The sequence below is a fragment of the Schistocerca americana genome, chromosome 2, assembly GCF_021461395.2.
Source record: "Schistocerca americana isolate TAMUIC-IGC-003095 chromosome 2, iqSchAmer2.1, whole genome shotgun sequence".
Lineage (NCBI taxonomy): Eukaryota > Metazoa > Arthropoda > Insecta > Orthoptera > Acrididae > Schistocerca > Schistocerca americana.
This window is the reverse complement of record NC_060120.1, coordinates 721,787,363-721,810,036: the sequence shown is the minus strand read 5'-3', so window position 1 is coordinate 721,810,036 and position 22,674 is coordinate 721,787,363. Positions and strand designations below refer to the sequence as shown.

The 22,674-nt window shown below is 42.8% G+C and overlaps 1 protein-coding gene across 1 annotated transcript in view; it reads right to left on the bottom strand.

The window, feature by feature from the left end:
• The window catches only part of LOC124594377 (adenylate cyclase type 3), a 686,894-nt gene that overhangs the window by 194,816 nt on the left and 469,404 nt on the right, over positions 1-22,674 (bottom strand). The gene's annotated exons all lie outside the window — the stretch shown is intronic.

The following is a 22,674-nucleotide window of genomic DNA, read 5'->3' as shown; positions in this document are numbered from 1 at the left end:
CGCCTTTAACCGCACGGCCACTTCGGCCGGCGGTCTTCAGTCCAAAGAGTTTTTTGGTGCAGGTCTTCATGCTACTTTACCCTGTGTAAGCCTCTTCAGCTCCGAGTAACTACTGCATCCTATATCCCTCTGAATCTGCTTACAGTATTCATCTCTTAGTCTTCTTCTATGTTTTTTACCTCCTGCAATTCCCTCCAGTACAACGTTGGTGATCCTTTGATGTCTCAGAATGTGTCTTATCAACCGATCACTACTTTTGGTCAAATTGTGCTACCAATTTCTTGTCTCCCCAATTCTGTTCAGCACTTTGCGATTAGTTAAGTGATCTACCCATGTCATATTCAACATTCTTCTGTAGCATCACTTTCCCAAAGCTTCTGTTCTCTTTTGCTCTAAACTGATTATCGTAAATATCACTTATATACATGGCTGTAGTCCAGACAAATACTTCCAGAAAAGTCTTCCTAACATTTAATTCTATATTCGATGTTAACAAATTTCTCTTCTTCAGAAATGCTTTTCTTGCCATTGCCAATCTACGTTTTATATCTTTGCTGCCCAGATAACAGAATTCATCTACTACTTCAAGTGTCTCGTTTCCTAATCTGATCCCCTTAGCATCACTTAATTTAATTCGAATATATACCATTATTCTTGTTTCGCTTTAGCTGATGTTTATCTTATGTCCATCTTTCAAGACGCTGTACATTTCATTCCACGCCATTTCCGTGTCCTTTACTGCCTGTATCTGACAGAACTACAATGTCACTGAAAAACCTCATAGTTTTTATTTCCTTTACCAGCACTTTAATTCCAACTCCAAATTTTTCATTTGTTTCCTTTAGTGCTTGTTCAGTTAAAGATTGAATAACATCGGGGGTAGGTTACAAACCTGTCTCACTCCCTTCTCAACCACTGCTTCCCTTTCATGCCTGTCCACTCTTACTATTTTCATCTGGTTTCTGTACAATTTGTAACGGACCTTTCGGTCACTGTATTCCAGTCAACATTGTCAAAAGCTTTTTCTAACTCTACAAGTATTACAAATGTAGGTTTAACCTATCTTCTAAGGTAAGTCGTAAGGTCAGTATAGCCTCGCATGTCCCTACATTTCTACGGAATCCAAACTTAGCTTCCCCGAGATCGGCTTCTATCAGTTTTTCCATTCTACTGTAAAGAATTCATGTCAGTATTTTGCAAACGTGATTTATTAGACTGATAATTCGGTAATTTTCACACCTGTCACCACCTGGTTTCCTTAGAACTGGGATTATTACATTCTTCTTAAAGTCTGAGTGTATTTAGCCTATCTCATACATGTTGCACACCCGATGGGAGAGTTTTGTCATGGCTGGCAGGAGTTCTGACGGAACAGTGTCTGCTCCCAGGGCCTTGATTCAAATTAAATCTTTCAGGACTCTTCAAATTCTTCTCGCAGTATCGTATTTCCCATCTCATCTTCATCAACGTCCACTTCCCTTTCTATAACGCTGCCTTCAAGTTTATCTACCTTGTACGGTCCCTCTACATACTCGTTCCACCTTTCACCTTCCCCTTCTTAGCTTGGAGTGGTTACTCACCTGAGCTCTCGATATTCATACAGCTGCTTCTCTCTTCACCAAAGTCCTCTTTAATTTTCCTGTAGGCGGTATCTATCTTTCCCCAAATAAAATATGTTTCTAAATCCTTACATTTGTCCTCTAGCCATTCCTGCTTAGCCATTTTTCACTTTTTGTCAATCTGACTTTCTAAGCGTTTGTATCCTTTTCGCCTCCTTTATTTGCTGCATTTTTATATTTTCTGCTTTCATCAATTAAATTAGTATGTACACTTAAATATTTTGAAGTCTCCACCCCTTTATTTCCTCGTCATATATTACGTGTATCATTGGTGTGCCGTATTTTAGTGACTATAAAGGCTACGGGCTATAAGACGCACCTTAATTTGTAAGCACTAATTTAAAAAAACATATTTATTGGATTGCAAAGCCAGACTAAAAAATTCTTAGTTTATAAAACCGACCTGACATTTAAAATCCCTGAAAATCGTTATTTGAACTTTCTTCTTCTTATTCCGCCTCTTCGTCATCATCATTGTCCTCTTCATATATAAGACGGTCTTCACTGCCATCGAGAATGTTACTTACGCCGCAATTCTTGAAAGATTTGACAATAATGTCTTCTCTCACACTAGACCACGACTGTTGTATCCACTAACACACTTGTTTGATTGTAGGTCGATTTAAAGCTCCCTTCGGCGTGAATTCACGTTGGGTTTCATACTCATCCATTTGTTCATTCCTCTCTCATACACACTTTAAATGGTTTATTTATCGAGACGTCAAGATGTTGCAATCGTGAAGTAAATCCTCCCGGAATAACAGCAAGCTATGTACTTCCCTGTCTCAATTTCTCTTTCACAGAATTTTTCAAGTGACTACTAAATTGATCAAGCACAAGAAGAGAACTCTTCTTGAATAAAGCACCTCTCCTTCTCCTCCACCCTCTGTTAACTCATAATTTCATGCCAGCCTCGTCCATCTAACCCTTGTCATGTACGTGAACAACAAAAGCTGGCGGTATTTCAGAAGGTTTTAACATCGGTTTGCTCTTGGAAATGATCACTGAATTAAGTTTAGTACCGTCTTTTCTAAGATATTTTGGTTTTGGTTCGCATGCAAAGTCCATGACGCACCTACCAATTCCACCCATAGAATCTGTTAACTTCCACTTTAGTGCTAGCTTACCATCATGTATCAGAATCATTTTTGTGTTAATTCCAATGTTATTTTTACGGTGTCCTTGACTCCATTTCAGTACGTCATCTTCTAGTTTTGGCCATTTTGCTTTCAGTCCTCTATTTGCACATTTAGTCTTCCTCATTGTTCTTTCAGTTCTTCTTTACTAGTCCGCCAGTTGCGAATGGTTTTGTCTATTGGTGGGGGGGCGAAATGCTGCTCGACTCATCTGTTTCCACGTTCTTCTGCATATGCTATTACTTTCAATTTATAGTTCGCATCATATGAATACCTTTTCTTGTCATTACGAAACTAGCTACTAGCAAAAATATTGTAATGCTACCGACAACACAAATCACTTTCTCGTTCACTGGCATTGTAGACTGCAATTACTCACCATATGCTAGACAGAGTTCTGGGTTTGTTACGGCGGGGTGAGAGGGAGACAGTTTTGGCAAGCTTGTGAAACCTCGCAACTGATGTCCGTCGCATCGGAGCACTGCTGCTGCCAATTGAATCCAATGTTGCCAGGCAGAGAAATATACGGCCATTTTTAAGACTGGTGGGAATTTTAAATCAAACACTGGACATTTTTATATTAATTTCGAGTTTAAGACGCACTTCAATTTTGGAGGCAATTTTTCAAAGAAAATATAATCCCAGAAATACGGTAGTGCCTCTAGATATAAGGAATTACGTAGGTTGCGTCATTTTAGTATTGAGTGTGAGACCATTCGCAAAAAACCAGTCAATATACTCTTAAGAGCTTTGTTTAACATTTCTTCTGTGGTTGTATGTATGGTTATATTGATTGAATTCTAAAGTCATCCACAAAAGTAAATAATTCTGCTTATTTTACACTAGAAGGAAGATCGTTTACGTATATGCCGAGCAATAGCAGACATAAGATGGTGCCTTGGAAAAACTCTTACGTGATTTTTCCTCAAACAGAAGAATCTACATCTCTACTAAAGCCATCCACCCTCACCACCCAGCCCGCCGGCGTGGCCGTGCGGTTCTAGGCGCTGCAGTCTGGAACCGAGCGACCGCCACGGTCGCAGGTTCGAATGCTGCCTCGGGCATGGATGTGTGTGATGTCCTTAGGTAGTGGGGTTTAATTAATTCGAAGGTCTAGGCGACTGATGACCTCAGAAGTTAAGTTGCATAGTGCTCAGAGCCTTTTTTTTTTTTTTTTTTTTGGAGCGGACATTTAGGGTCTCGAAGTGGTTCTACAACGGGCCTGCTGGACACTCGCATTCGGCCTTTCACTCGTGAACTATTTTGTCATGAATTATTCCTATGGTTCTGCCCCACAGGGCGTCTTTTTCGTGAATCCCGCAGCCTCTACTGATCCTTCCTCCGCACTAGTGAATCACGGCAGCTCAGCGTGTTCGGTCAGAGAGTTAGGTGCCCTCTGCAATTAAACTTTAAAAAAAAGCTGAGTGAACGAATCGATGATGAACTTTAACAGGTATCATGGGACGTCCGCCCCGAACATTTCCAACAAACAATTACGATCAAAATGAGATCAGAAAAAAAAGAGTGGACAGCGCGCCGGCTTGTCATGCCTTGGGGCTCGGGTTCGATTTCCGGCTGGGTTGATTTTCTCCGCTCAGGGAGTGGGTGTTTGTGTCGTCTTCATGATCATCATTTCATCCTCATCGACGCCCAAGTCGCCGAAGTGGCGTCACCTCAAAAGACTTGCACCAGACGATCAGATGTCCCCACCGGGAGGCCCTCGCGACACGACATTTCATTTCAGTTAGAGAAATAAACATCCCGATTCATGTTCACCGTAATATGAATGATTGTACCCAAGTCATGCTGCGAAAAACACCTTAGAAACATCACAGAACCACCACGAGCCTTAACCATGCTGTTCACACACTGAAGGTCTCATTAGGCGATCGGTGGACTCGACACCTTGCGTCATTTGAAAAGCAGCAAAGTCGTGACTTGTTGGACTACACTACACGCCTCCAGCCAACTACCGTCGAGATTCTCTACTGTTTAAACCTCTAGCGACATGCAACTTTTTGTGCCTCTGTGAGCAGAGGTTCCCGAGTTTAGACAGATTGAACAATTTATCTAGAAGCTACATTCAATGCGTGGTCATGGGCACGTGGAAGCACGATAGCTTCATTCTGCCGTTCTGTCAGGCTTCCAGGTCGACCCATTTTTTCACGCTGGTTCCATGCAAGCGGTTGGCATACACACCAGTTCACTGCCATTAATGACATCAGCGGTGGTGTATCACACGTCCACCTGCTAACAGTTCTACGCCGTCTACAGCACTCTTTTGAGATGCCGACTGTATAATTTCTCCTGCGGGCTTACGAATATGTCTCGAATGAAAAACAGCCCACAGTTGCACTAAAGTCTGTTTATTTTGAACCTTGTCCATGGTTTCTGCTATAATAATATAGCCTTCTTCAGAAGTCATACACACTAATAAATGAAAAATGCCTTAGCCCAGAAGCTACGTCAAGACCAGTAAAATAACTTCAACAGACCTAAGCCTGTTTCGAACAGAAGTAAAATTACATATGGCAACGTATGTCCTGCGCCAGTACCTCTGTTATACTGGGCAAAATTTTGACGACTCACTTACAGAGAGTCGGAACCACCGTTCCCGTGAACAGACGAACATGATTCAGAATAATCTACCCGCAATATCGTTGCGCTATAACGGTACCTCGCGCAAAGATATGTAGGGGTGTTCGGCCATTGCGCATAATACCAGGCCACAGCGTGATGCGAGGGCCATACTGATGACGCTCGTGAACATTGTGTGGTGTATAACATGTTCCCCTCTCTCTTCACATTAACTAGTGGCCTGATTCAGCTGGCACACTGGAGCAGGATTCGTCGGAGAACATCTCTCTTGACTGCTGCTGCTGACCTCAACACACATTCTCCTTACACCAACGAATTCTTTCTCAACGATGGCGTGGTTGAAGTGGGGCTTCCGAGCATGCAAATCAGCTTGATTTAATCTCCCCGAAATTGTTCTGGCAGAGATAAGTGCATCGGTAACGGTTACAATGTCCGCAGCGATCTGCCAGGAGGGAGATGTCTACTCCTTTTCGCCGCTAGGGCTACGTATCGATCCCTTTGCGGTGTTTTGATCCGTGAATGGCTACCGACTTGCTTTCACATAGCATTTCCATCTTCACCGACCTTTTTCAATCGCGACATAACACTTTTGGACACAGTCATTACTGTGGCCACATTAGTGACCCTTTGACCGGCTTCCAGCCGTCCGATTGAGTGCTTACGCTTCACGTTCGTAAGCACTGAAATGACTTTTGCAGAGAGGTTGCTGTACCACACGGAATGTCGCGCTAGTCGGTTCCACAAAAACCTCCGTCAAACACCATAGCACATGAATTGTCGAATGCATACAGAGCGTTCGTTCACAGGCTTCGCTGCAATTAACACGTCTCGCTCTCTACATTTTCTTTAACCGTCAGTGGTCTGGTGTTCTGCAGCAATTATCGGTTGCTTAGTAGCAATTGGCGGTTGTTTTTTTTAGTGAGTGTCAGTTATTCCTTAGCAGCTGCCATCGGTTTACATAAAATTTCTCTATTCACCCTGGGATAACGTACAAATTTACTTGTTTTTGTATGTATAATGAGTACAATTCCGTAACTTACGGCTCCGGCCAATGTTAAATTTTGTTTTACATTAACAGTCCAGCTTACCGACCTCGTCCGTGTATTCTACTTCACTTTTCTTAGACTTACATCTACCGCTCTGACCTAGTAGATAGTGTCGGAAGTTCCATGCGGCTTTTCGCGGATGATGCTGTAGTATACAGAGAAGTTGCAGCATTAGAAAATTGTAGATAGTGTCGGAAGTTCCATGCGGCTTTTCGCGGATGATGCTGTAGTATACAGAGAAGTTGCAGCATTAGAAAATTGTAGCGAAATGCAGGAAGATCTGCAGCGGATAGGCACTTGGTGCAGGGAGTGGAAACTGTCCCTTAACATAGACAAATGTAATGTATTGCGAATACATAGAATGAAGGATCCTTTATTGTATGATTATATGATAGCGGAACAAACACTGGTAGCAGTTACTTCTGTAAAATATCTGGGAGTATGCGTGCGGAACGATTTGAAGTGGAATGATCATATAAAATTAATTGTTGGTGAGGCGGGTACCAGGTTGAGATTCATTGGGAGAGTGCTTAGAAAATGTAGTCCATCAACAAAGGAGGTGGCTTACAAAACTCTCGTTCGACCTATACTTGAGTATTGCTCATCAGTGTGGGATCCGTACCAGATCGGTCTGACAGAGGAGATAGAGAAGATCCAAAGAAGAGCGGCGCGTTTCGTCACAGGGTTATGTGGTAACCGTGATAGCGTTACGGAGATGTTTAATAAACTCAAGTGGCAGACTCTGCAAGAGAGGCGCTCTGCATCGCGGTGTAGATTGCTCGCCAGGTTTCGAGAGGGTGCGTTTCTGGATGAGGTATCGAATATATTGCTTCCCCCTACTTATACCTCCCGAGGAGATCACGAATATAAAATTAGAGAGATTAGAGCGGGCACGGAGGCTTCAGACAGTCGTTCTTCCCGCGAACCATACGCGACTGGAACAGGAAAGGGAGGTAATGACAGTGGCACGTAAAATGCCCTCCGCCACACACCTTTGGGTGGCTTGCGGAGTATAAATGTAGCTGTAGATATAGATGTAGATCACACCAGGCGATGTCCCTAACAGCTCATATCCCCGGAAAGTAGCGCTTTTTCAGATCACGTTCATTGCTGCCAAGACGCGGTGTAAAGCCTATTAAAAATCTTGTTATCCAGCTGGACTTAAAGGAGTTTATAACATTTTGTTTCATGAAGCGTGCGATCAGTAATGTCTATTAAAAATATCAGCAGATTATTTCTCTTGTTTCAAATAGTGTAATATATTTGCTGTGAACCAGCTTAAGGCCTGTTTAGCTGTCGTCAAGGTTGTGTCTGATGTTGTTAAGTTTGACCCGTTATTGTTATTTCTGTGTTGTCGACAAACATTGCAGTTTTTGACCGAACCGTCTATGTTATTGGGACGTAACGTATGTAGGTTACAACAGGAGCGAACATTTAGGGTCTCGAAGTGGTTCACGGGTGAACGGCTGGACATCATTCTCCAGCGGGCCTGCTAGACACTCGCATTCGGCCGTTCTGTCGTGAACTATTTCGTCATGAATTATTCTTGTGGTGCAGTTCGTCACTTGTAGCGTTACTAGCTTTTATAAAGATGAGTCTCCGAAACTCAAAATAATAAGAAAGGCAGTTAACAAGTTATGGTGTCAAAAATGAATCAGCATTCCATTGTAAGGGGTTTCTGAAATTCTGTTTAAAATAACAGAAAGGAAAGAAATCGGTCTGTAATTAGAGTCATTTGTGGATTTCCATCATGAGTGTCAGTACTTTTTTTTTCACGATGGGACTTAACTTCTAAGGTCATCAGTCCCCTAGAACTTAGAACTACTTAAACCTAACCAACCTAAGGACATCAGACACGTCTAATTCCCTCAGCATCACCCGACTTAATTTGACTACATTCCATTATCCTCGTTTTGCTTTTGTTGATTTTCATCTTATATCCTCCTTTCAAGACACTATCCATTCCGTTCAACTGCTCTTCCAAGTCCTTGCATTACAATGTCATCTCCAAACCTTTGTTTCTTCTCCATGGATTTTAATACCTACTCCGAATTTTTCTTTTGTTTCCTTCACTGCTTGCTCAATATACAGATTGAATAACATCGGGGAAAGGCTACAGCCCTGAATCACACCCTTCCCAACCACTGCTTTCCTTTCATGTCCCTCGACTCTTATAACTGCCATCTGGTTTCTGTACAAATTGTAAATAGCCTTTCGCTCCCTGTATTTTACCCCTGCCACCTTCAGAATTTGAAAGAGAGTATTCCAGTCAACATTGTCAAAAGCTTTCTCTAAGTCTACAAATGGTAGAAACGTAGGTTTGCCTTTCCTTAATCTAGCTTCTAAGATAAGTCGTAGGGTCAGCATTGCCTCACGTGTTCCAATATTTCTACGGAATCCAAACTGATCTTCCCCGAGGTCGGCTTCTACTAGTTTTTCCATTCGTCTGTAAAGAATTCGCGTTAGTATTTTGCAGCTGTGGCTTATTAAACTGATAGTTCGGTAATTTTCACATTATTTATCGTATGGCATACATCACTATCCTTATACGTTTCATATATAAGTTAGTTACAGATTGATGTCATGACATTTAATATAATCAATTGCCTCCTATGTTGCAGCGAAGAAATCGTTGAAGGTTCCCTTGTAGACTCGAATTGGGGATTCTTCCGCTATGTGTCGGAGTTTATTTTTCAGCGCCGCAGTCGCAGTTTCGTGTTGGTATCGTTCTCCATTTGTAGAGGGCGCCAGCACATCTTCCATCGCCAGCACGTATTCGGTTTAGAGTTGTCCACACTTTGCGTGACTGGTTGAAGCCAGGCGGTTTCTCAGCTGTCATGAAACTTTGGCATTTTGGTGGGCACTGTTCTTGCCAGTGTTGTTTCCACCGATCGTTGACATCTAAGTTGGAGTTCGTCATCTCTTTAGCAGAGAGTAATGCTGGTCTTCTAGATTTAAGTCTTCTGCGCTCCAAGTCAGCTATATCGCTCTTTATGGGCAGCTGTGGGTTATTAGTTATCTTGTTGAACTCACTGAGAAGAACTTTTTTCTGGGGGTGGTATATGGCGGAGGGTTGACAGCCATATAGTGGGAGTAGATTTGGTTGTGCCACTGATAATGCGCATGGTGCCATTTAGTGCCACTTGAATCCTGCTTGTATTCGAGTTGTTGATCCTCACAGGAGCACAGTATTCTGCCAACGAATAGACACGCCCACCTGCTGATTTTCGAAGTGTACTTGCTGTGGAGCCCCAAGTGGTGCTGCACAATTTATAGATGTTGTTGTTTCTTGTCGTCATTTTATCTGCAGTCTTTGTTAGGTGCTCTTTGTAAGAGAGAGTCCTGTCAAATGTAGTTCCTATGTATTTGGGGTAGTTGTTTTTGCTAAGGTGTTTCCCTTCAAAGATGACATTAAGCCTCTTCTTGCTGGATGGTTGCAAAGGTGGAAGCATGGTACTTCAGTCTTAGTTGGATTCGACTGCAGTCTCCATTTGCGGAAATAGCCACTCAGCAGCTTCAAATCGGAACACAAGGTGTTCAAAATAGTGTGTGAGCTAAGGCTTCAAATGGCTCTAAGCACTATGGGAGTTAACATCTCAGGCCATCAGTCCCCTAGACTTAGAACTACTTAAACCTAACTAACCTAAGGACGTCACACACATCCATGTCCGAGGCAGGATTCGAACCTGCGACCGTAGCAGTTGCGCGCGGTTCCGGAATGAAGCGCATAGAACCGCTCGGCCACACAAGGTGTCTTCAGTAGCCTCGAATGATTCATATTGGGCAGCTATAGCCCAATCGTTCACATAGCCAAACTTCCTAGAATGTGTGTTTGAGTTGTCAGAAGTACGAGTATAAAGACTGAAGAACAATGGAACAAGGACTGAGCCTTGTGGTAGCCCATTGTTGAGAATTTTGATAGAGTTCGTTTGTTCTCCAGTAATCACTTGAAAAGCTGTCCCGGCAAGCATGTTATCGACGAGTCTGATGATATTGCTGCATAGGATTATTTGTATGAGTTTGTACAGAAGGCCTTGTCTCCAGACAGTGTCATAGGCTGCGCTCAGGTCTATGAATGCAACTGATATTTTTTGCTTTTTCTGGTAGCCTGCCTCTATATGTGTTGTCAGGGAAAGTACTTGATCGGTGCAGCTTCTATTAGGTCGAAATCCTGATTGTTCGTCTGGAACTGATCCCAGTATTTTTGGGCTCAGTCTGTCATACAGGAGACACTCGAGCAGCTTGTACATGACGCTGAGCAATGCGATTGGCCTATAGCTCTTCGACTGATCGCTAGGTTTTCCTGGGTTAAGCAGTACAATGATCTTTGAGTTCTTCATTTTCTGTGGTATGTTCCCTTTTGCCATTATACCTGAGTAAAACTCTGCAAGCCTTTTTTTGGCATAATCCCCACAGTGATGAAGGAATTCTGGGTGTATTCCATCCAAACCAGGTGCCTTTCCCGCCTTGACACTCTTCAGCGCTTCTCTGACCTCACTGCTGAAAATTTCGAGGAATACTGGTCCAAAGATGTGCTGGTTTTTTAAGAACACTAAGTTCTCGGTGATTATTCTTGTATGTTTCTTGTCCTTTGGCGCTCTAGAAGTTGCCTGTATGTGAACTGAAATATTATTTGCAGAAATATCTATTGAGTTATGATACAGTTTGTTAGCTCCACCTAGTTTTCGGAGGAGAGACCAGGCCTGTATACTAGATGTCTTTAAATCGAGCGACTCAACGGTTCCAATCCACTCCTCTCGCCGTGCGTTGTCTAGGCTGTGCAGTAGGCCTTCTGCAATCTCGGGGTCTCCATTCTCAAGGAATCTCTTATACTTATTTTCGCACTCTTTGTCCCATCCTGGTACATATTGGCTGTTCGCGTCCGTAGCATACCATAAGCTACATGTATCTTCCGGGTGGTGCTAAAGAACAGTCGCTTCGAGGCAGCCAAACAATCATCGATCTTGATCGCTGATTTCCTGGCTATTTGTACATCGTATATCACAGAGTTTCACGTTATTGGTGGAAATAGAGCTGGCCGCAGTTTGTTTTCTGAGTAAAGCAGAGGTTTTACTTATTGGACCAGATCCTTGAATTTCTCATAATATTTATCCATCGTCTGTATTTCTGCTGAACATCGTGTTACTCGTGAAACTTTAATTTAAACTTCATGATTAGGGCATTGGGAATGATTTCGTTCTATACTATTCTTTATTATACGATGTAACCAAGTACTCTGGCCAAAAACAATCAATAATGGGTAGATAAACCGTTAAATATCAGTTTTAAATCAATATCACCGGAGGAATTAGGCTTAAAATGCAATTATTTGGAACTTTATTGCTGAAAATATTCCAAAGTCGGACATCAACTACATTTAACATCAGCACTAGTAGAGAGAATCAATATACAACTTATCAAAGGTAATAGCCTAAGCATCTAATTACTTCTGCAACCTTTCTGACACTCTTTCTAACTACTCGCCTATTCCAGATCAGTAGGCACAGGCTGATGGACACCACATTCGCAAACCTGTAGGCTGTCGGAATTTTTATGTGTGACCACTCCTCTAAATCCTGTATTAATAATGCGTTCCCATGTGGTTTTATGTCTTCCATATTTGTAATAATTTGAAACTGTATTTGCGCTTTCATATTTCCGCATTAGTATTATAAATTTTAGGTTGATATACATCTCGACATCACCAGCTGCACTACGTAGGAAAGAACCTGCTATAAAGGCAAGAAATCATCTCTATAAACAGAAATTTACATTCTGAGTTTGGTGAACTGCTTGATGATTTACGTTATCATGATCTAATGGAACATGACCAGATTATCTTTTCAGCCGCTCTCTTGCAGCAGAGAAATGCAGCCACGAAGAGAAGAAACTCTGTTGAAACATAGGTAACTAGGGAAGTATTAGCTGTCTTTCACAATAGTAAAAACTCTAACATTAATTGTGTCTCAGAGATACCTGAAACACCACCGGGACGGCTCATTGCTGGCTTCATCGTCGCTAGGTTGGCGACTCAGATACATTCAGATGCATGTCCCGCTGACATTTTTTCATATACAAAAGCACCGCTTGATGAGAGAATGATGTTAAGTGGCAGAAATGGTTCTACTATCAACTGAAGATCGAAACGTAAACCTCCCATTTTGTAGTTAGACATATACTCACTTAGAAATACGTCTGGAATGGCGAATAAAGAAAATCCTACCATCCTACGAAGCATTATTGTGCAAAGATCTCAGCAATTTACAACACAGCTTCTCCCTTTTTTGCACATAAAGGAGTCCTGACTGAACCACTCCTCTTATGATGGATACGAATGGCGATATAAGCGACAAAGATGGATGGAAGTAAGGGCGAACATTTCTCGTGGCGTCGCGGAGTCTCGGTTTCACACGTCAGCTCCGGAATTTCAGCAGTGAGAGGAGAAGTGGCGTCTCTAGTCACGAGACGTGTAACGAATGACGACGCCGCTCATATTTTCCAGCTAGCGTGTTAGGTGTACCCCCGTCAACTGCATTTTGTAATACTGAGGGAACTGCCCTTTTGAAAGTGCTTTGTGAAATCAACTTAAGAAACTTCTTCAAACAAATTCTCAGCGTGTTTTGAAGGCACGTCATGTCTAAATCTATGAAATATGTATATTAACGCAATTTCCGAAAGAGTATTAAAACCGAAAATTTGTGGCATACTTTGACCCGAATCCGGATTTCTTATTTATCGTGAGCTGTCACCTTACGCAATTATTTTTATTGAATCATCAACCTATTAACATTATCACACAATCAGTTGACATTAATAGTAATCAAACCTAAATGACTGCTCATTGTAACACATTCTCAATTCACTCTTGAAAAATACAGGCCTCTGTTTCCCGCGCAATAAATGCAAGTATATCGACGACGATACGCATCACCGCGTTGTTGTTCTCTGTTTTTACGGCAGAGTTGCTTCCGACAGATATGCGCACCAAGGTGCATTGAGGTCTGTCACTAATCTGTCTTTAATTCTGCAGTATGATGGCTTCACTGAGGTATTTAAACGTATAGACTCGTGCAATGGTTCACAGAACATGAACCCTGAAGGGGATTAGCTAGCAGCCGACAACGCACTACGGCTGGCCACCTAACAAAATTTTCTGTCGAAAAATTCAAGTTCTGTTTTTAAAATGACGAAATATAAATATAATTTTAGCAACGACGAAACAAAATACATGCTTTTTTAGATGTTTTATCGAACGTTGAAATAATGGCTTCAATTTACAAATGAACGACCATGTGGTGGATTGTGCATGGCATAGCACAGGTATTGGCAATACCCTCACATAGCACTCACTCACTCCGTCTTCAGGCCACGAGCGGCCTATCGGGACCATCCGACCGCCGTGTGATCCTCAGTTGAGGATGCGGATAAGAGGGGCGTGGGGTCAGCACACCGCTCTCCCGGTAGTTATGATGGTATTTGTGGTGTCACCGATAGACACCACACTTGCTAGGTGGTAGCCTTTAAATCGGCCGCGGTCCGGTAGTATACGTCGGACCCGCGTGTCGCCACTGTCAGTGATTGCAGACCGAGCGCCGCCACACGGCAGGTCTAGAGAGACTTCCTAGCACTCGCCCCAGTTGTACAGCCGACTTTGCTAGCGATGGTTCACTGACAAATTACGCTCTCATTTGCCGAGACGATAGTTAGCATAGCTTTCAGCTACGTCATTTGCTACGACCTAGCAAGGCGCCATTATCATTTGCTATTTATCTTGTGATGCATGTACCGTCAGACAGATGTTCACCAATTATGGATTAAAGTTAAGTATTCCAGAAACTACGTACTTTTTTTTACTAGACTCAACTCCTTTAACTGTTCCAGACCTCACGCCAGCCTGCGTGAGCTTAAACGCGTGCCTTTCGGCTATCTCCTAGTGGCTTGGCTGTCTTGCCAAGTCACAACAGTATTCTTGACTGAAGCCGCTACTATTTGGTCGAGTAGCTCCTCAATTGGCATCACGAGGCTCAATGCACCCTGAAAAATGTCAACAGCACATGGTCACCCATCCAAATGCCGACCACGCCCGGCAGCGCTTAACTTCGGTGATCTCACGTGAACCGCTGCAGCCACTGCGGTAAGGCCGTTGCCCACCCTCAAATAGACGTTGTTATATTGTTTATTATGATGAAATACTTGTATATTTTTTCCATTTGCCCAAAGCGCGAAAGCCTTATTGTGGTAACAGACTGTATACAGCGTAAGAGGTTGTTTTGGTGTGGGATCCTTACCAGGTGGGACAGACGGAGGACATCGAAAGGGTGCAAAACAGGGCAGCTCGTTTTGTATTATCACGTAATAGGGGAGAGAGTGTGACAGATATGAAACGCGATTTCGGATGGAAGTCATTAAAGCAAAGACGTTTTTCGTCGCGGCGAGATCTACTGTATTTACGAAATTTCAATCACCAACTTTCTCTTCCGAATGCGAAAATATTTTGTTGAGCCCATCCTACATAGGTAGGAATGATCATCAAAATAAAATAAGAGAAATCAGAGCTCGAACAGAAAGGTTTAGGTGTTCGTTTTTCCCGCGCGCTGTTCGGGAGTGGAATGGTAGAGAGAGATAGTATGATTGTGGTTCGATGAACCCTCTGCCAAGCACTTAAATGTGAATTGCAGAGTAGTCATGTAGATATAGATGTAGATGAATAGTGCAACCAGATATTTCTTTTTCTTTGTGTACGAAAGCAAATCATCTCATTGTTCCGTCATTTGGTACTGAACAGCTTCTGATACTACACCATATTAATATCCATCATTATGCGTGGCAGATTTACCACCATATACTCACGCTCAGTGTGTGGACGCTCAATCACAAACGTTTATCGATACAATGAGCTTATGAAACGATTTCTACTGGTTAATCCCTTACGATTTCATAGCACTTCAACGTCGGGCTTCTTAATGACAGCATATAAAATATTTCGATAGGACTGTGGCGCACTGTTTCTTCTTAGTTTGATAAACTGTTAACGTATCGCGGAACGTTAGTTGATATATTTATCTGTGGCTCCAACGCAGTTTGATTTACAGCGCGCGCAGTCGAGTGAGACCGACAGCTACGCGTGTTCGTGTGGCAGGCTAAGCTGAGAAAATTGAAGAATGAGAAGATATTCGATGTGTCTCTGTAAGATTACCTGTCCAAATTTGTTTAATCAAAAATAAAAAATAAAAAATGGTTCGAATTGCTCTGAGCACTATGGGACTTAATATGTGAGGTCATCAGTCCTATAGAACTTAGAACCACTTAAACCTAACTAACCTAAGAACATCACACACATCCATGCCCGAGGCAGGATTCGAACCTGCGACCGTAGCAGTCGCGCGGTTCCGGACTGAAGCGCCTAGAACCGCTCGGCCACCGCGGCCGGCCTTGTTTCACCGCTTGCGAAAAGTAGTGACTCCGAATCGAACACACCCTTGAAGAAGTAGGATTGAACAATATACAGACTAAAAAGAAAACGACACCAAGCCACCATACTTTTAATTATACTTCACAAGGTGAGGAAATTCTACTCGAATAATGTAGTAATTTCGAAATCGATCTGACAGGTGAAGAAGCAGAAGGAATCGTGTAGAAGCGCCGCGAGTTCTAAGGGCGCCATGTCACGGTTTGCGCTGGCCCTCCCGCCGGAGGTTCGAGTCCTCCCTCGGGCGTGGGTGTGTGTCTTGTTCTTAACATAATTCAATTTAAGTAGTGTGTGAGTCTAGGGACCGATGGCCTCAGCAGTTTGGTCCCTTAGGAATTCACACACATTTGAACACACATTCGTGTACAAGGACAACAAGGGAAATATAACACAAAACAAGCTGCTAGCAGGGACGATGAAACAAACTGAAACTTCTGACAGATTAAAACTATATGCCGAACCGTGAATCTAACGCGGGACCTTTGCCTTTTGTGGACAAAAGTTCTACCGACTGAGCTACCCAAACACGACTCGCGACCGATCACAGCTTTACGGTTTGGAAGGTAAAAGATGAGGTGCTGGAGAAAGTAAAGCTGTCAGGGAGGGTCATGAGTGATACTTGATTAGCCCAGCCGGTGGGGCATTTACCCGTGAGAGGCAAAAGTCCCAGGTTGGATTCCCAGTCTGGCACTAAGTTATAATCTGCCACGGGCTTTCAGATCACAGCACACTCCACTGCAGAGTGAAGATTCATTCTGTTGACACAAAATACTCTTATCAGTATCTGAATTCAGTGGCAGAAATCTGATTCAGGTTGGTATGACCTTCAGTCTAAAGATTGGTCTGATTCAGCTCTCCGTGGTACTCTATCCTGTGCGAGCCTTTTCAACTTGGCGTAGCTACTGCAGCCTACATCCGGTTGATCGTGCTGGTTTTTGTTTTGTGTCATCAATCATGAGTCTTCGGACTGGTCTTCTGCAGTCCGCCACGAATTCCTTTCCTGTGCCAACCATCCTGTTTCAGAGTAGCAATTGTAACGTTATGAGCTAGATGTCTCCCTCTACCCCTACAGTTTTCAGCCTTTACAGCTTTCTATAGTACACTACTTCTTGTCAGTGTTTTCCATATATTTCTTTCCGGAGAACCTCCTCATTCTTAGCTTGTCAGTCCACCTAATTTTCAACAATAGTCTGTAGCACCACATCTCAAATGTTCCGATTCTCTTCAGTTCCAGTTTTCCTATAGTCCATGTTTCACTACTATATGATACTGTGCTCCAGATATACATTCTCAGAAATTGGTTCCTCAGATTAATACCTAGTAGACTTCTCTTGGCCAGGAACGCTGTTTCCGCTAGTGTTAGTCCGCCTTTTTATGTCCTCCTTACTCCGTCCATCAAGGGTTATTTAACTTCGAATGCTTCGTGATCGTCAGTTCTGATGTTAAGTTTCTCGCTGCTCTCATTTCTGTTGTTTCTCATTACTACTCATTAGACTGTTCATCCCATTTAACAGATCCTTTAATTCTTCTTCAGTTTAACTGAGGATAGCAATGACATCAGCGAATCTTATCATTAATATCATTTCACCTTGAATTTTAATCCCACTCTTGTGTTTTTATTTTATTTTCGTCATTCCTTCACCGACGTATAGATTGAACAGTAGGGGCAAAAGACTGCATCCCTGCCTTACACCCTTTTTAATCTGAGCACTTCGTTCTTGGTCTTCCAGTCTCATTGTTCCCTCCTGATCATGTGATATTATTTATTGCCCGTCTTTCTCTATAGAGTACCCCTGTCTTTCTCAGAATTTCGAATATCTTGCATCATTTTAGACTGTCTAACGCATTTTCAGGTCTACAAATCCTACGAACGTGTCTTGTTTCAATTATCAACCTCAACGTTAGAGCCGCCTCTCTGACGCCTTTACCTTTCTGAAAGCCAAACTGATCATCTAATAGATCTTCAGTTGTCTTTTCCACATACTGTTATATGCTGCTTAATGTAGCCAAACCTTGGTCTCTCAATTTTTATTCCCACCCCTCCATCCACTTCCAAAATGACGATTCTCTTCTCTTCTCACCTCAACTGTTTAGCGTCCACATTTCACAACCGTGAAAGGTGACGCTCCAGGCAAGTACCTTCAGGAAATCATAACAATTAATTTTATATTTGATGTTAACGAATGTTTCTTTCAGAAATGCTTTTCTTGCTATTGGCAGTACGAATTTTGAGGCCTTCCTATTTCGGCGATCTTCACTTACTTTGCTGCACAAATAACCAAATTCATCTACTGCTTATGGTATTTAATTATCTAATCTAATTATTTCAGCTTAACCTGATTTAATTCGAAAAGTCGATACGTCGATGAATCAATGGCGAAAATAAAAGCAAGGCACAAGAGTGAGATTAAAATTGTAGGTGAAAGGATGCCAGTGATAAGATTCATTATTGTTAGTATTCGTCTTACCTTATAGCCACTTTTCAAGACAGCATTCGGTTTAACTGCTCTTCCACGTTCTTTGACATATTTAACAGAATTATGTCTTCGGCTGACTTCAGTATTTTTGTTTCCTCTCCCTCCAACTCTCTCCTCAAATTGCTCATTCATCTCCTTTGCGGCTTTCACAACGCAATGATTGAAAAACAGGTTGGACAGACTACAACCCTGTCTCACTCCGTTCTGAAGTACCTTTCACGTCCTTCAATTCCTCTAACTGCAGCCACCAATTTTCAGAGTTATACCACCAGGTTTTAGATAAGTCTTCAAATTTTCTGCAACTTTCTAAAACTATTAGGGTAAATGTCCTTCACCTACAACGATGCTACCGAATTGTAAGTCTCATGGTACAAAGTAAGTCACAGAATCATAAGGGAAGTATACTAGTGAATACAAATGTTATGACCAGTGCCCAATGCTAGATTGAATGCCACCTGATGGTGTGCAAGCTCGTGATGCGGTAAGGAAAGCACATATGCGGAGAAGAAACGAAAAGGAATCATTGTACTGACGATAAGGGCCACAAATGAGGAAAACCACTGACATAAGCAACTCTCACAAGGGGCAAATGCACTGTGCAACAAAGTTAAAGCACCACTTTATCGATAACCCCTACCTGTCTCTCATTGCGACGCCTAAGTATGGAGTTTGAAGTTTGACTAAAAGGTGGCTACAACGTTTCTGTGTAATGATGCAAAAGTGTTAAGCCCTGCGACGTAACCGTCTGGCTCACGATGCTTCAAATAGAAAAATGTTGACTCTTGTGGAGAAAAGGCAGGGGCACACAAGTTCACGCAATGTGTAAAATGGATTCATGATGTCACATTGACACCAAATTCACGGCAGCTTTGCCCAGCGCCACCGTGGATGCGTCACACCATGGGAAGGTCGTCACATCTCCCTTACCCACATTTCACCACTTCTTTGACGCCTCTGCGATGGGGTCAGAACCGTTCCGCCCAGCTTTGAAATCGCATTATTTTCTTATGAGTGGCCAAGGAAAACATTTCTAACACACCGCCGCCTAGAATCGGAACGAAAAGGACCCAGGGGGTGGCGTAAAGGGCGTCAATGGAACTACCAGTTTTCTTGTGAACTTGATACTCACACTTTCGGCGGCCGAAAACGTCAGTTCGCATTGCGATGAGCAACAGGACAACCTGTGATACATACTACTGACACGATTCGGCCCCTGTTTAAAGACATAATGAGCCAGTAACCCCACTGAACGTTATTGCACCCCTTTGGAGTGCAGCGTGACCGTAACTTTTGCTTCGGTGTACAGGGTGGGACCACTAGGACCTTTCAGAACCATTCGACGTAATTTGAACGTGATCTCAAATAGCAAAGGCTCCTTATGCTTTTTCAGTGCTCCTGTTTCATGTACTCCTGTGGTACGATCATGGAGGCGTGCGACATCGACAGACTTGAAAATAAAACGACAAAGGGTCCCTCTTAGTCTCGCCCTCCCAATCGGCGCCTAAGAATATATCACAGTTTTTTTTTGGTAAAGATACATTTTAAAATAATAAATATGTGCGGCTGCCACCGACGGTTTTGCCAAACCGATAGATGTTTGGCGGACTCCTTGCCGTTTCATTCAGACATTTATCAATGTCGCACCCCTCGTCACCGAGGCCGAGGGTGACTCCGCTGGGTGCCAAGCATTTGCACCATTACAGAGTAAGGTTAGAGGCACCTTTGAGCCAGTGTCAAACTTACGCGCCGGAATGGAGAACAAGTAGAGGGTTTTGAAAAAGAGGTCATTTAACTACGTTGCCAACACCTGGATTACAGGCATCTAGGAAATATCGAGGCAGATGGGATGTTCACGCGCTACTGTCATCAGCGTATATGGAAAGTGGTTGTAGGACAGTGAAACCACAAGTTACTCCTCAACGCAGAAAGTGGAAGTCAGAGTCTTGCCTGCTGTGTACAGCAGAATACGTGGTGATTTGGGACAGACCTGAAGACGGAATGCAATACTGGCACAAGTGTTTCGGAGCACATTGTTTAACGTATGTGTTGAAACGGGGTTCCGCAGCAGTTTTTTCTGTGTTGACTCGACAGCATAGTCAGTTACGGTTGCGGTGGTCACGGCATCGTCGAGAATGCACCGTGGATCAGTGGAAACGTATTGCCTGTTCGGATGAACCACGTTTCTTGTTACACGAGATCGACGTTCGTGTCCAGGTATAGTAGTTTTATGCTATTGGGGGCGTTCAAAAAATTGTTCAAAAGGCTCTGAGCACTATGGGACTTAACTTCTGAGGTCATCAGTCGCCTAGAACTTAGAACTAATTAAACCTAACTAACCTAAGGACATCACACACATCCATGCCCGAGGCAGGATTCGAACCTGGGACCTTAGCGGTCGCTCGGTTCCAGACTGTAGCGCCTAGAACCGCACGGCCACTCCGGTCGGCTGGGGGCGTTCACCTGGGCTTCCATGGACTCTTGGTAGTAACCAAAGGAACCAGGCGGCTGTCGATTGCATGAACACTATTGGTGACTACCTACATTCCTCCTAACCGAGCGAGTTGGCGCAGTGGCTAGCACACTGGACTCGAATTCGGGAGGACGACGGTTCAATCCCGCGTCCGGCCATCCTGATTTAGGTTTTCCGTGATTTCCCTAAAATCACTCCAGGCAAATGCCGGGATGGTTCCTTTGAAAGGGCACGGCCGACTTCCTTCTCCGTCCTTCCCTAATCCGATGAGACCGATGACCTCGCTGTTTGGTCTCTTCCCCCAAACCAACCAACCAACCTACATTCCTCCATGCTTAATGTCTTCCCAGACGGCAGCGGTATCTTCCAGCAGGATAACTGTCAGTGTCAGAAGACCAGAATCATGACACCGTGGTATGAGCAGCGTGATAATGAACTCGCGTAGGTGACTTGATCGCCAAATCTATGTTATCTGAACCCTGTGTAGCACATGAATACGTTATCAAACCGCGGCGGAGCCCACGAGTCATCGGCCCCTAATTTACGGGAATTCAGTGGTCAGTCGGAAGGTATCTGGTGCCACATACCTCCGTAAACCTATCAAGGACTTTTCGAATGCACGCCACGCAGAATTGCTGCTCTTTCCCTTTTTAAAAGTTGATTAATACGCTATTAAACATCGGATCATAAGGTTTGGGTTATCAGTGTAATCACTACTCACTATTACGAGATCTCATAACTTAAATACATTAGGGCGTTATAAGAAATTAAGACTCACATTATCCAAGAAATTGTAATTGCCGCCAAATTCGTAACGATGCCACATATCCGAAGGTGGTACGTGTAGACTGCTGTGTAGTGTGTTACATATTCATCACTGTGACATCAGCTATCGTTTTGAATATATTTATAGTACTTCATTTACATATATTTAAAATCGGCAAAATTTGGTGTAGGATTTAGAACATCAAGGATAACCGCCATGCTAGAATTCAAGATAACGGTAACTCTACCGAAAACATACGGAATATACCTTAGCTTCTACTAAAGAATGTGATATTTGTAACTCTTCCAACAAACTACACTTCCCTCTAGGGCATCTTAATGACAGTTCGAGAACGCTCCCTAAGGACCTACATTCTTTGCGAGGGTATCTCGTTAATCGATAGTTCGAGCCAGTTGTCAAAAGAACTACAATTTTTACTGTGGTGTTTTTTATTAATCGACAGCTAGAAATTCCATCAAAAAGCTACGTTTTTGATGACTTTGTTTGTTTGTTTGTTTTATTTGATCTCCAGAGTTTGTACTCTATTTAGCCATCAGAACACATGCTCACATAGAATACAAAATTGTACAGACAATACATAAATTCATATGTACAGAACTAAAAGTTTAAGCCGTCATTTCTCTCCACAACAAATGCTGAACAAACAGAATAATAAGTAAATTAGGCATATTTATGTTATAAATTCACAAAACATCTTAAATTTAATTACAAATGATGCTGATAAGTGAAAATATGAGTCCCACAGTTTTTACCCTATACTTGATGATCACTTTTAAGAGGCGGAAGTCCTTAGAAATAAAAAGAGAAAACGCTAATTGAGGGAGGAGGTAATCCACACTCATCAAAGCCCTCAGGAATTCCGATAGTTCATAGTCAAATTTGGAATATGAAAACAAGACAATGAGGGTCTTAAATCTCCCCCTCCCCCTTTATCACAACGAAACTCTTTTCAGTCAATTCTGCCTCTTTCACACTTCTACGGCTAGTTTTCTGTCATTTGCTTGGTATTGTGGATTCATCTTTTACAAGTAGTGGCTGTGTACTGGCAATAATACGTATTTCCGAGGAAAAA